The 14,252-nt window shown below is 39.1% G+C and overlaps 1 long non-coding RNA gene across 1 annotated transcript in view; it reads left to right on the top strand.

The window, feature by feature from the left end:
- The window catches only part of LOC123799163 (uncharacterized), a 601,123-nt gene that overhangs the window by 210,047 nt on the left and 376,824 nt on the right, over positions 1–14,252 (top strand). Inside the window, exon 3 of the long non-coding RNA XR_015726632.1 lies at positions 11,158–11,330. This is a non-coding gene — a long non-coding RNA (uncharacterized LOC123799163). The remainder of the gene's footprint in view (positions 1–11,157; positions 11,331–14,252) is intronic.

A 14,252-nucleotide genomic window follows, 5' to 3' on the forward strand; every position in this document is an offset into this window, starting at 1 on the left:
CTAATCAGATATTGAGGATGGGGGATTATGGCTAAACTGATTTAGCAGGGTTCTTGCTAAAATTGGAAATGCAGAGAGCAACATGAAAGCTCAAATGTCAGGGCCTTGTTGAGAAGAGCACCCAAAGGAGCATGATTAAAGTTTGATCAGGGAGACACTCTTGGTCAGAACCAAGGGTGAAGATGGGAGTGGCCTGTCTTACAAATACACCCAATTCAAATACACCCAATAACCCATGGGAAGAACGAAGAACTTTTCTTCTTCTTCTTCTCCTTCCCCTTCTCCTTCTCCCCCTCCTCCTCCTCCTCCTCCTCCTCCTCCTCCTCCTCCTCCTCATTCTTCTTCTTCTTCTTCAAGATTTATTTATTTGGGGGGGGGGCAGAGGGAGAGAGAGTCCTAAGCAGACTCCATGCTGAGTGCAGAGCTGGATGTGGGGCTTGATCTCATAACCCTGATATCACGACCTGAGCTGAAGAGTTGTTTGCTCAACCGACTGTGCCACCCAGGTGTCCCCATGGGAAGAACTTCTGCTTCATGTACCAGAGATCCTAATGCTCAAAGAAAGAATGCATCCAAATGGGATACAGTCATGGTTCCAGTTGGAAGCTGAAACTGCTCCTGGCCATTACGTGCTCCTCATGTTGCTGGACCATAAGGTAGAAAAGAATTCACCATCCTCGGTGTGGTGAGTGATCCTGATTACCAAGGGAAATGGGTTACTGCTACACAATGGAGTGAGGAGGACTATGTCTGGGACTTTAGGGATCCACTGTGGTGCCTCGTGCCCAACAGTCCTGATCAGTGTGATGATGGCAGGCTAGGTCCAGGGATCCAAAAGGGGTCCTGCAGGACCAGCCAGGAGGGTCCTTGGCTTTGTGAATGATGGAAATCAAACATGAGCCAGCAGGAAGTGAGAGCAGAGTTTATCAGAGAAATAAGAAAGCAGATACAGAGTATCTGGGAGAATTGGAAAAGAAAGAAGCAAGAGTCTTATCTTAGTTTGGGGTCTGGAGGTTTTTATTGAGGCTGGTGGTCTGGTGTACATGTCCCCTCAGGCATCCAGGAACGAGTTAGAACAAAGATGAGGGCCCAGATGTTATTCCTTGGAACTAGAAGGTGTTGGTGTTGAGATGTCTAGCACCAGTGGTCTGGAACACGCATGTGATAGCTTCCTCTGGTTGTTCTCACCTGGTTCTTCCTTAAATGTTATCTATTCTAAAGAAGTCATTAATTCCTTGTCCTTTACAAGGAGCACATCATGAGGCATGTGTAAAGTGGGGATGGGGTGCAGGTCCTAGCTAGAATAGAAGCAGGAAAAGAGCAAAAGCAGATTTTTATGGAGTCCTTCTGTTTCCCTGTCTCAAGTGGACAACTGTAACAACCCAATAAAGACAAATCTCCAAGAATTCAGATCCTTCAGGGATAAAGATTTGGGCACTGTATCAATGAAGATCATGGGTTGGGTTGCAGGTTGTGGGTAAGGGGAGCATGTGCAATAGTGGTGGAGGAATGCTTGCTGCTGTGCTTACCAACTTAGGCTTTATGCTCAAATATAGAAACTACAGGAACTGTAACAATTACATTTTATGTTAAATAGTTATCTCCCCTCCTTTTTTACTCTGATCTCTTTTATGAAGAGCACTGATGGCTCCTCATGTTTTAGATGACTACAGTGACATCATCCCATCCTGATTTGCCATCTTTTCAATTGGATTCAATTTAGAGTAGGTGATGAGGGGACGAAAAGGTAATGGATTGTACTGGATAACTTCTGTTCCCCACCTAGATCTACCTTTCACCCTTTCCTAGCCTCCTCTGTGTTGGGCACTCACATGGGTTCCACCAGTGGGATCCTTTGCCCTCTGGTTCCAATTGTGTTCATTCAGTGGAGAGTGGAAGTCTGGAAGTTACTAGCAGGTATGGATAGTGAGTTTAGAGTTTTATTCCCTTGGCTATTTCCTTCTTGCATCACAAAGGATGGCCTCTTAACTTCCTGGAGAGCCAAGTCTTCTGTTGCCATTTGCAGCTTCTCTGAGTTCCCAAAAGCTGTTGATAGCCTCAGGTTACTGCAGCGTTCTTTGTCAGATGACTTTAAATTCTGCTGGGACACTGACTGGTGTGCCTGCCTTGCTGCGTTGTCTAAAGGATTGGAGATAATGAATGCAAATCATTCAGTACGATGACTAGCACTTGGTAGGCACTCAAAATGATAATCCAATCCCCCCCATACTTTTAAATTCTAAATTCAAACGATTGCTTAAAGAATCAGCACCGTTTTAGGAAATAAATGAGATAATGTATGTGAAAGTTCTTTGTAGAGTGTAAATTGCTGTATAAGCAAGGTATACTCATATTAGACTGCCAGAATCTTAAAATTATTATTGAAAAAGAAAATACAGCCATACCTGTCTTGCCTTAATCATATGCAATTAGGTTTTTCTCGGAAATGGAGTAGGATAGAAACTTTAACTGCAGATTTCCATGCAAATCTCATTGAGTTAAAAACTTTGTTCATTTTCTTCTGGCTGTAGGTCTTTGGTTTTAGATTTCCCATTCCCATTTCCTCTTCTTTCTAGCCCAGTGAAGCATGAGTATCAAGATGAGCAGACGGAGTGGTAATTGCTTTTCTGTTTCATTGTAGAAAAAAAGAGAAAAAGCGACAGAAAAAAGCATTTTGAAATATGGAAGAACCTATTAAGTCTGCATTGTGGCTTTCCACAGTACCTACTGACACAGAAAGGGAAATGATGCAGCAAGGCAAACAGACGTTGATCTTCCTTCTGCTCTAGAACTTTGCATACCATAAGTCAGAGTTATTAGGAGGACCTTGAAGGAGAGGGCAGAGGACTGCATTGTGGCCCACGCCTTGCTTTTTCATTTTCGTGCGGCAAGTGACCATTAGGGTATTTCTTTCTTTCTCTGAGCTTGCATTTGCTATACTGGCTTAATGAAACCACTTTTGTTGTGTCCCATGCTGTTTTATTGTCCTTCCAAATGAAATAGTTTGTAGAAATGATGTGAGCAAAGAAAGTTAGCATTTGTTCATTAAAAATGTGCTGCAGCACAGTCTTTCCCAGGACAGCAGAGATTGTGTAGAGATCAGTGGTTAAGAGCATTCATCCCGGAGACACTTAGTCCTTGGTTTGATTCCTGAGTTCCTCCCTTATCAGGCTGTTAGCTCAGCCTCAGTTTCCTTCTCTGTCACATGGGGCTAATAATTATATCTTGTTGGGGCAATCAAGTGCAACAGTGACTGAACAAGCCCTTTATAAAATGTCAAGTGCTGTACTGATTTAAGGGGTTATTATTTCTAAGCTAACAATCTCTCATAAATGTTTTTGACTTTCATCAAACTGTATTCTCCTTGAAATAAAGACTAAGAAACACTTAGTAACTGAAAAAGGCATGTGATGATACTGTCCACGAAAGTAAGTCTTTTGATTAAATAACACATGTAAAAGTATCTAGAATAGTGTGTGGCATATGATAAGCCCTCAATAAATGTTTGTTTCCTTCTTCAATAAAACATTGAAAATGCAGATTTTAACTTTTCTGAGGAGACTATTCATTACTAGGACATCTTTCTCATGCAGAAAGTACTTCAGTTGTAAGGCAGCAGATGGTATTACCAATATACTACACCCTGTAAGGTAGCTTTTACCTGGATCGCCTTGTTTGACCCTCATAGCTCCTGTATGAAGAAAGTAGAATAGGTTCTATTCTAATTATCTTAATACTGCACAAAAGAGAACCAAGGTTTGAGCAATTAAGTTTCTGACTCTTCCTAAGTCCTGTGGATAGACTCCTTGATGCTAATTTTGACCCTTTCCCAAATACACTCTAGGGAAGCAGAGTGAGGATAGTTGTTGGTTTCCATTTTTCTAGGCAAGCATTGTGCTTGGCTGAGGAGTTATTTCTTTCTGGAGCTTGATGATTCATATTGGCAGTTATGGAGCTTAGGTTCATGACTGAACCTGTGGTAATAGTGCTATGAGTGTGGTGTGGGAGGTGGCTGTCCGGGCTGAGATCTTAGAGGATGGGAGTGAGATAGTATTGGAGAAGAGGTAAATACAAAATGAGGTCTGAGCATAGCTGAACTGCACATGGGGATAGAAGAAGTGGGAGGGCAGGGTGTAAAATTTCTATAGCATCATCTGTACCTGGCCAGGAGTGGATTTGGAGTCTACCCCTGCCTTTTCCACAAAGCATTCAAAACAGACATTCCTCAAGACATTTTTGGAGTCTTATGGAACTTGAAAACTAGAAGGACCTTAAAGGCCATCCTTGGTGTTCCTTGTATTTTATGGATTAGGAATTCCTAAGTTCATGTAGCTCACTAGTTTTGTACACTGGAACTTTATTTCATAAATAAATGTTTTTACAGCCTTTACTGTGTGTTAGGCACTGTGCCAGGTGCTTACAAATAATAATTCATTTATTCCTCATAATAACTCTAGCAGAAAGTTACTACATGTCCACAGTCCTTTATTTGTAATTCTGAATTTCAAAAAAAATCTGAAAAATATAAGTTTTTGGAACATTGGTACGAACTCATTGGTGGCAAAACCTGATCTGAACTGACATAAATCTGCTTATTGTCTTTGTACCATGCAGTATAAATAATCATACATTTTGCTTCAGAACATGTCAACAGTTTGCTTATGAGGTATTGTCCAAGACTTTGTTGCAAATGTTACACAATACTTAATAAAGCCTCATACCTTTCCAAAATCCAAAAAGTTGTGAATTTCAGAAAACATCTGACTCTGAAGATTTGGAAAAGGAATTGTGGAATCTGTATTATTATCCCCTCCCCTATGGAGGCAGATAGATTGCATGACTTGTAAGAGTACACAGTGCCTTTCACGGGACTCCATGCTAGGAAGTCTGGCTTGAAAGTCTGTTCTTATAACCAACATAGATGCTCTGATACTCGCCACACGGTGCTCTTCTGACAAGGCCAACCATATAGATTTAATGAATGCCATTTATTGTTTTGCCCAGGTACTCTGTATGCATATCATGGAAGTTCAGAAACACCTTAATTTCACTCCCTATTGTCACCACTTTAGATCTGCCCTTATTTCTTTTCTCCACCCATTTGTTTACCACAGATCAGCCAGGGTGATCTTTCAAAATGCAAATCTGATTTCTATTATACCTTCTCTATCAACCTCTGTTTCCATGCTTTCCTATTGTGTTCATAAGAACCCAAATCTTCCACTTGGCATGGTTTAACTCTGCCTGTCTCTCCAGTCTCAACTCATGCCACAGTCCCCAGGCATTTTGTGCTACAGACACCCCTACCTTCTTTCAGTTCCTTGACTACATTGTAGTCCCTCTTGCTACAGGGCCTTTCCAAGTGCTGCCTTCTCTTCCAGGAAGACTCTCCTTATCTAGTTCTCCCACCTCTGCCGTGTCTTAGTGAGCTCCACCTTACTTTTCAGGTCCCAGCTCAAAGGTACTTCTATGGGGATGTTTTTTAAAAGTCATAACAGTTTCCATTTTACATTTACTTGTGTAATTATTTCATGAATGTCTATCTTCACTTATGTAGTGAACCATGAAGGCAAGTTATTTCCATTTTTGTTCACTATTGTGACTTTATCCTCATTGTCAGTCATCTGGTAAAAGACGAATACAAATTTGTTGAATAAAATGAAAGAATGACTTTTGGGCAGAAGGTGAGATTTATTTTTTCATTTTTTTGAGACAGGTTTAGAGGTTTCAGAGACTTGTGTATTTGTTCATGGCAAAACTCCCCCACCATCTTCTTGGGTGGAGTTAGAATTTCAGATGTTCTTTAAAAGTTAATGTCTGGCCTGGAGGATTTAAGCTTTCAGTTCCAGAACTACAATTTCTAAGGGCCTTCCTTTCCTGGTCCTATTGACATAGAAGCGACATTTGAAATGAGAAGCAGAAGAGAGAAAATACACTGCTTTCCTGAAAGTTCATGTAACAAACCAAGTTGTGTTAGGTGCTCAGCTGGCTGTAGTCCTCATATTAAGTATTATTAGAGCAGCAAGGGCTTCTATCTGTTATCTACAAGTCTTTTTTTTTTTAAAGATTTTATTTATTTGACAGAGAGAGACAGCAAAAGAGGGAACACAAACAAGGGGAGTGGGAGAGGGAGAAGCAGGCCTCTCACCAAGCAGGGAGCCCCATGCGGGGCTTGATCCCAGGACCTGGGATCATGACCTGAGCCGAAGGCAGACGCTTAACAGCTGAGCCACCCAGGCGCCCCTTTTATTTATAAATCTTATGCTGAAGTTGGGGTTGTCTGCAGGGAGTAGTGCCGCCGCCTTTTGATTATTTTAATGTAAGTGTATTTGGGATGCCTGGTTGGCTTAGCTGGTTAAGCATCTGACTTTTGGTTTTGGTCCTGGTCATGATCACAGGGTCATGAGATTAAGACCAGAGTCCCTCTGCCCCTCCCCCCACTCACAGGCACGCAATATCTCTTTCTTTAAAATAAATAAATAAACCTTTAAAAAATTTTAAGTATATTCGTGGAATTACTATAAAGGTCCCTAGAAATCTATCACATAAAAGCCTAGTATATATTTAGAGTGATCAGTTTTTCCAATATGTTGTCCCAAATTCCCTCTTTTCTCTGTAATTCATTCCCTTAAATGAAAAGAAACATATTTTTTATTTACAGATTTGTTGAATGCAGTAATCCATTATTTGGGGATAATTGCTAGAGTAATCTCACCTTGTTGGTTTCCAACAAAGCCTCCCAGACTGACATCTCACAAATTGAAAATTAAATGCAATATAAAAGCTATTAACTAAACCTGACTGTCTGGTAAAGGGACATTGGATTAACAGTTGTTATCGAATGTTTTTTTGCTTGTATTTTCTTGAATATATCTTGAAAACTTTTCTTTTTCTCAGAATCTATTCAAGGAACTATACTTGTATTAGTTTATTTCTAATAATGCTAATTTTTTTTTCTTCAGCTTCAATTTTTTTTTTTTTTTTGCATAATTAGACGTACTAGTCAACATATTATCTTGAAGAACTTATCACCTATGTTGGCCACCAAATGGCTTCCCTAGCCCCACATTTCTCTTACCTGATTTCCCTCTTACCTTCCCAGCCTTCTTTCAACAGAATTTCCTCTCCATCCTAGGAGGATCCAGCCAATTCCCTGGTCCCTTAACCTAGGCACCTTCTTGACAGTGTCTCTCCTAAGTTTGCCATATCCAGTTTCCCAGAATGTCTGCTGCTTCCTCCTCATTCCTAATCATGACCCTAAACAGTACTGCATTCCAAGGCCTTTTCTAAACTTAATAAATACAAAAGAGCATTTGTTCTGTACCTGATCCTTTATAATGGGTGTAGGGGTGTGGGCAGTACTTAAGAAGATGGTGGGGTAGTCTGGTAGAATATATGTGCACACCTGCTTGACAGCGGTGTATCCTGGTCATTACGGACACAGATTCTGGTCCAATACTACCTAGATTCAAATCTTGGCTTGTATATTTACTATCTGTATAATCTTATGTTGCATTTAACCTCTTGGTTCCTCAGTAACTTCATTTATAAAAATACAAAGTGCTTAAAATGGTGACCAGCACAGATAAAACACTCAATTATAATTATTGATTCGTACATCCAGGCTTCTGATCCCTGCTCTGTCACTCTGGCAAATCCTTGAATCTCTGGTTTCATAAGACAATGTAGACAGAAAAAAGAGCACAGAGTTTGGAGCTAGAGGGTTGAAACTCCACCATTTAATGCAGATGAGTTAATTAAATTCTTGAAGCTTTGGTGCTGATCTCTTTAAAAATCATCTATTCTCTGAAGCTACTCAAACATTAGCCTACCTTCCAACTACCTGCAACTTCTGCCTTCTCCTGGTGTCTCAGCTACTGTTTTACTGTTAAGTTCCTTCTTCCTTCTCCATGATGAGTTTTTATAGTTTGCAAAGTACTTTTCACAAAAAACCATGTAATTAAGTCTTCATAACAACTGTGTAAAGCACATGGGCATTATTCTCATTTCTATTTTATAGATATGGAAACTAAGAGCCACAGGCATGATTAGACCATCCCAAGTTGGTGTAGTTGTAAATCTTGGAAATGGGACTTGAACTTGCTTCTCTGTGGTCTTTTAATTCCACACAAGTCTATGAGTTCAGTTTTTTATTTACCCGTATCATTCACTTTTCTTAGTTCCCCCTGTGGTTTTCATTAGCTCTGAGCTCCTCATTATGAGTCAACTGCCCTCCCTTGAATCATACTTAATGCAGTGAGTAATAGTGAGGGGGCAAAGATGTATAGTAAGTGGCCTCCAGGCCTTGTATTTATTCCAACTCCATTTTTTGCACTATATGAATCTCTTTGGTTCCTGAGTTTTGTTTGATAGCAGGAGTTCCAATAGAGAAAATTCAGGTATTATGTGTAATGGCTTGTGACGGATATGAATCTTTGGGGGTCAAGAGGCCAACTATGGTAGGCAGAGTAATAACTCCCAAAGAAATCTACATCTTAATTCCCAGAACCTGTTATTGTGTTAGGTTATAGGGCACAGGAGAATTAAGGTTGCTAATCAGCTGACCATAAATTGGAGTATCCAAGATTATCTAGGTGTGCCGAATGTAATCATAAGGGTCCTTAAAATTGGAAGAGAAAATTGGCCAGAGGAATGGCAGTGTGAGGAAGACATAGACAGATATCACTGATTTTAAAGATGGAGGAAGAGGTTCAAGAGGTAAGGGATGTGCACAGCCTCTAGCAGCTGGAAAGGGCAAAGAAACAGATTCTCCCTTAGAGCCTCCAGAAAGAAAGGAAGCCTTGCCAGCGCCTTGATTTTAGCTTATTGAGACTGCTTCAAATTTCCGAACTATAGAACTGTAAGATAATACATTTCTGTTGAAACTAATATAACACCGTATGGTAACTATACTGGAATTTTAAAAAATAAAAATAAACAAAACCACTTATATCTTAATAAAAAATAATTTTCTGTTGCTTTAAGCCTCTAAGTTTGTGGAAATTTGCTACAGCAGCTAAAGAAAACAAATACACTTGATACATGCAAATAAATAGAGCTGTTGTGAGGGGTTAATGAATTAATACAGAAAAGTAATTCAGAAAATACCTGGAATATAGTAAACAAGAGAGGGTAACATTATTTTTCACATTTGTAATGTTTTAAAATCTACTTTTTTCCTTTTCACATTTTTCCACTTCATTGTATTTCTGGTATAATATCATTTGTCCCATAGCACTCTCAGCCTTTCCTTAAGTGTTTTTGCTGTGTGCAGTGACTCAGTTCAGTAGGTGAGTATGCACAACATGCTGATAAAGAAAGAGTGTCTTCACTCTACTGCAGTATCTCTTTCATCAGCACACACGGAGGAAAGGCGAATTGGGGAAGCCAAACAGTGTATTGGTCAAGCACAGTCCGTAAAGTGTTGGAGTTGGAAAGAGCTTGGTTTATATCAGTTGCGTGGTCTTGGGGATATTTCCTAATCTTCCTGAGTCTCTGTTTCCTTCTGTGTGAAATAGGGATCATTATAATGCCTATATGGCACATTTGTTGTGCTGATGAAAAACACTGTGCCTGTGAGCCCTTAGAATAGTACCTGGCACAAAGCTAAAGCTCAATACCCATTAAGAGGTTTTATTACTGGTGTTGGTGTATATTGATTGATTTCTCTGGGATCCAGGGTCAAGAAGGTTGGGAATGGAGATGACAGACCTCCATGCAATGAGCACACTGTGAGTGTCTCATAAATATTACATAATATTGGGAACAGGCATGTTCTTGATTCTGAAAGGTTGTGACAGATAAATGGAGGGTAGAGTGTAAAGAAGTCTTTAAAAACAGGCAAATAAACATACACCTGAATAAAATATTTTAACCATTTGCTACAGCATTTGAACAGGTTTCAGGGTTTGGAATACTGATGCCAGAGAGAATAATATAATTTACAAGATGGTGGATTATCATGGTATTTTTGCTGCAGTCATCAAGTTTTTCAGTTTCTACTGATCTTATGTTTCCTTTGATGATTTCTGGACCTAGCACTGACATTTCAAAATATTTTATCATTTATAAGGATCTGCATTGAAATTATGTTCATATACTGTTCTTTTTATCACTTTTGGCCTGCATTCATTTATTTAAAAGTTGTTTATCATACAAAGTGTCAGCTAAACAAATGGTATTGCTCAAAAGATCATGCTTGAGTTTTCTCTGATGTGATTAGTTTTATCAGTCTTTATTATTTCTCAGGCATTCTTTTTTTAATATATTGCTATTGATTGTTTTGGAAATGGATTTGGTAGAGACTAATTTTGTGGCGGATGGCAGTTTTTAACCCACAGAAAAGGTGATTGCAGAGCTTCCAGATTATTTCAGAGCCAATGATTATAGTAAATCGTCAATTTTCATTTGAAGGATTTTATAGGTGTTATATTATTTCACAAGCTTGTGCATATTTTATATTTCTGTTACACTGGAAAGGTGAAATTATTAACTGACACAGATCACATGGGGGCAGTGCCAATTATTCGATGTTTTAGTGTACATCTTGGGAATTGTTTGTCCTCCACTCTCCCTCCTGTACTACTTAATAAGATTAATTCCCTTCCAGCTCTGAAATCTTATAACTATTCCTTTCCCCAATTTCAAAGGCCATATCATAGTGTTATCAATAAGGGAGGGCAATGGGGACTCTATAGGTTGGGAGATTCTGGGATTATAGTCCACCTCCTAAGTAGTGCTATGAATTTGTGCATTCCTCCTAGCCTCTTTGATCTTTATTTTCCTATTTTTCAAATAATAATTGCCTATCTCTTAGAGATATAGTGAGAAGCAGATTATGTGTGCAAAAAAAGTGGACTAAAAATGCAAAGAAAATGATGGATTATTAAGTAGCAGTTTCAAGTTAGTACCTAGGGCAGTAATATTGCATTTGAGTGGACAGCATGTCTGATCCCCAGGTGGTTGTTTGGTATTACAGTAGTGCCACTAGAAAGCAGTCACGTGCTGCAAGTTCCCTGGGAAATACATGATGGGAGTGAGAAGCATGTATGTACAGAGCTGTGGGCTAACCCTGAGACTAGTCTTGGGTCAGTTCCAGGAAGGGGAGAATAACTATTTATGAAATCCTCATCTGACCACCTGCTCTCTTCTATCTAGGATGCTCATCATCTTCCACCAAGCATGACATTTTGGAAAGGATATATTTGAAGACTACAAATCTGCTGAATCAGCAAAGGGGGATCACTGAGGTGACCCCCATTAAACCAGATAACTCTGCCACTTCCCATTTGTTGCCTTGACATCTGTCACTGCCATGTGACATTGAGGAGGTAATATCATTTCTTTGAATCAGTTTTCTTATGCATAGAATGAGGAGGTTAGACTATATACCTGTAAATTTCATGTAAATTCTTTCAACCCATTAATAATAATATCTCCTGAAAATCTTACCCATAACGTTGTTTTATGGATTGAATTGTGTCCCCGCCTTAAAAAGATTATATTGAAGTTCTAGCCCTAGGACCTCAAAATGTGACTTTATTTGGAAATAAAGTCCATTAAGATGAGGTCATAGTGGAGTAGGGTAGGCCCCTTATCCAATATGACTGATGTCCATATTAGAAGATGGTTTTGTGAAGATACAGACAGGAGGAATGCCATGTGACCATGAGGATTGAGACTGGAGTGATGCAGCTATAAACCAAGAATGCTAAAGCTTTCTAGCAAATCACCACAAGCTACAAAGAGGCAAGGAAGGATTCCATTACAGGTTTCAGAGGGAACATAACCCTGCTGACACCTTGATTTCTGACTTCTAAACTTCGAACTAGGAGACAGTAAATTTTCATTATTTTAAGCCACATAACTTGTGAATATTTTGATGTGGCAGCTCTAGGAAGCTCATATAGATTGCTACACACAGTGAGACAGAAGATGAAAAACAATTCGAACGTACACAGTTTATTCATTCAGTTAAACATATTTGTTGAGTGCTGGGGATTTAGTAGAGCAAAAGGAGATATATTCATTGCCTCATGGAGTTAAGGGCTATAAAAAGGAAGTTAAAATTAGTCATATAATTATATATAAAATTATAACTATGAAAAATACTACAAAGAAGAGGTTCATGGAACTTTGAGGATTTATGAAAGGGGGATTTATTTAATCTAGGGTGTAATGGAGAGTTCAGAGTAACTTTGTGGAAATGCCTTGGGCTCAGGCAGATACCAAGCCAACCAGGGGTTTAAGTTCTGATTCTGCCACGTTGAGCCATAATACCCTGCTCAAGCCATTTCACATTTCAGAACAGATTTAATGCCTAGGATATTTGTGAGAATGAGATAAGCTTTTGTTGTGACAGTGTGTGTAGTATATGCTTAATGAGTGTTAGTTACTAACCTTCCTTCCCCTTTGTGATTGATTCCATATGACTAATGCAGGAAAAGATAAGATGGTGGGTGGGTGTGTCTGGAGGTCAGATATATCCTCATGGAAGAAACGGCACTTGAGCTCAGACTTGAATAGGAAAGGTTTTGGTAAAAATAATTGTAATCATATGATGAGATGATAATGATTAGAAACAGGCTATATTAGTAGTTAAGATCATAGGGTTCAGAATAAGACAGACCCCAATTAAAATCTAGGATCCATCACTTATTAGCTCTGTGATCTTTGGCAAAGGACTTCTCTCTGTATGAAAGTTTTCTCAACCATAAATTGAGGATAATATAAGTACCTATTTTTTAGGCTTATTGTGAAGATGAAATGATAAAGAAATATAAAATATTTAATATAGATCCTGGTAAATGCTCAGTATAAATAGCAGCCAGTATTTACTCTTACAAGCAGGGAAGGAAAAATCTCTGGGTTCTTTTTTGTAGTGCTTTAGTGCTAATGCTTTGTCTGACTACAAGGGACTGATGTCATTGAGTCCAGTGTGAGATTTACTGTCTCCTTAGAGTATTAATACCCACCAATTAATAGTGACAGTCACTAAACATTTAGTACCTAATGAGCTGCATCTCCTCAGTATGGGTGGAGTGGCATGGCAAGGAACTGTGTAATTCAGCTCACCAGACTTCCTTCTTGCTGGCTTTCTATGACCTCCCCACTGGGCTGCCTGAGGGGGTTGACTTCATTTGAAAAATGCATTTAGAAATGTCAGTGTCTGGAAAGCTCTGAGCTCTAAAGCCTCCTTGGAATTGTGGATGCAAAGAATGTCAGAGCCTCTCTCTAGTGAGTTCCTAATCCCAAGCTCTCATCTTAAAAATGGGGAAAATAAAGGTTATGAAGGGGAATGAGATTACCAAGGTCACAGCGCTGGGAATATAGCAATGATGAAGTTAGACAAGATTCCTGTTTTTATGGAGCTAATGATCCAGTGAGGGAGATAGAAAAAAATGCAGGAAAACAAATAATTCCAGAAGTGAATAGGGTACAATGATAAAGAATGATGAACTTGGAGGATATTTTATACAAGGTAGCCAGGGAGGTCTCACTGAAGAGTTAGCATTTAAGCTGAGATTTGAAATACATAAAAGCACCAGCCATGAAAAAATCTGAGGCAGGAGAATTCCAGACAGAAGGAATAGCAAATTCAAAGTCTGTAGGCAGGGATATACTTTGATGTGTTTGAAGCTGAGCGTGGCAGAAGCCCAGTGACCTAGGGTAATACAAGTCAAAGAGGTCGGTAAAGCAAATTTGTAGGTTTTAGGCCATTAAAAGGAGTTCAAGTTTGATTGTAAGTACAAAGAGAAGGAAGCCTACTGGAAAGTTTCAAGCAGTGGAGTGACAATATTTGATTAATGATTTTAAAAATCATTCTGCTGTTGTCATGAGAATAGGCTATTGGATGACAACAAAATAAAAACAGATCAGCTAGTAATTTATTTCAATAGTCTTGGATAAGAGATGGTGATGGAGTGAACTAAGGTAGTAGACTGGAGGAGAAGGAGAGGAATAGACAAAATGAAGATATTTTGGAGATAGAATTGGCAGGATGTTGGGAGAGAGTGAGGTAAAGTGAATGAGTAATCAAGATTGACTCTTTGATTTTTGCCTTGAGGAGCTGATTATGCGGCAGTGTCACTTACTGAGATGAAGAAGGCTGGGAGAAGACAAGATATGAGTGTATAAGATTAAGAGTGTAGTATTAGATAAAAAGAGTATGAGATGCCAGGGTGACATCCAAGTGGTATTGTCAGTAGGCAGTTGGCTATAAAAAACTTGAGTACTCTAACCATCATAATCAT

Source organism: Ursus americanus, chromosome 14, assembly GCF_024610735.1.
Source record: "Ursus americanus isolate L20-20 chromosome 14, mUrsAme1.1.p, whole genome shotgun sequence".
Classification (NCBI taxonomy): domain Eukaryota; kingdom Metazoa; phylum Chordata; class Mammalia; order Carnivora; family Ursidae; genus Ursus; species Ursus americanus.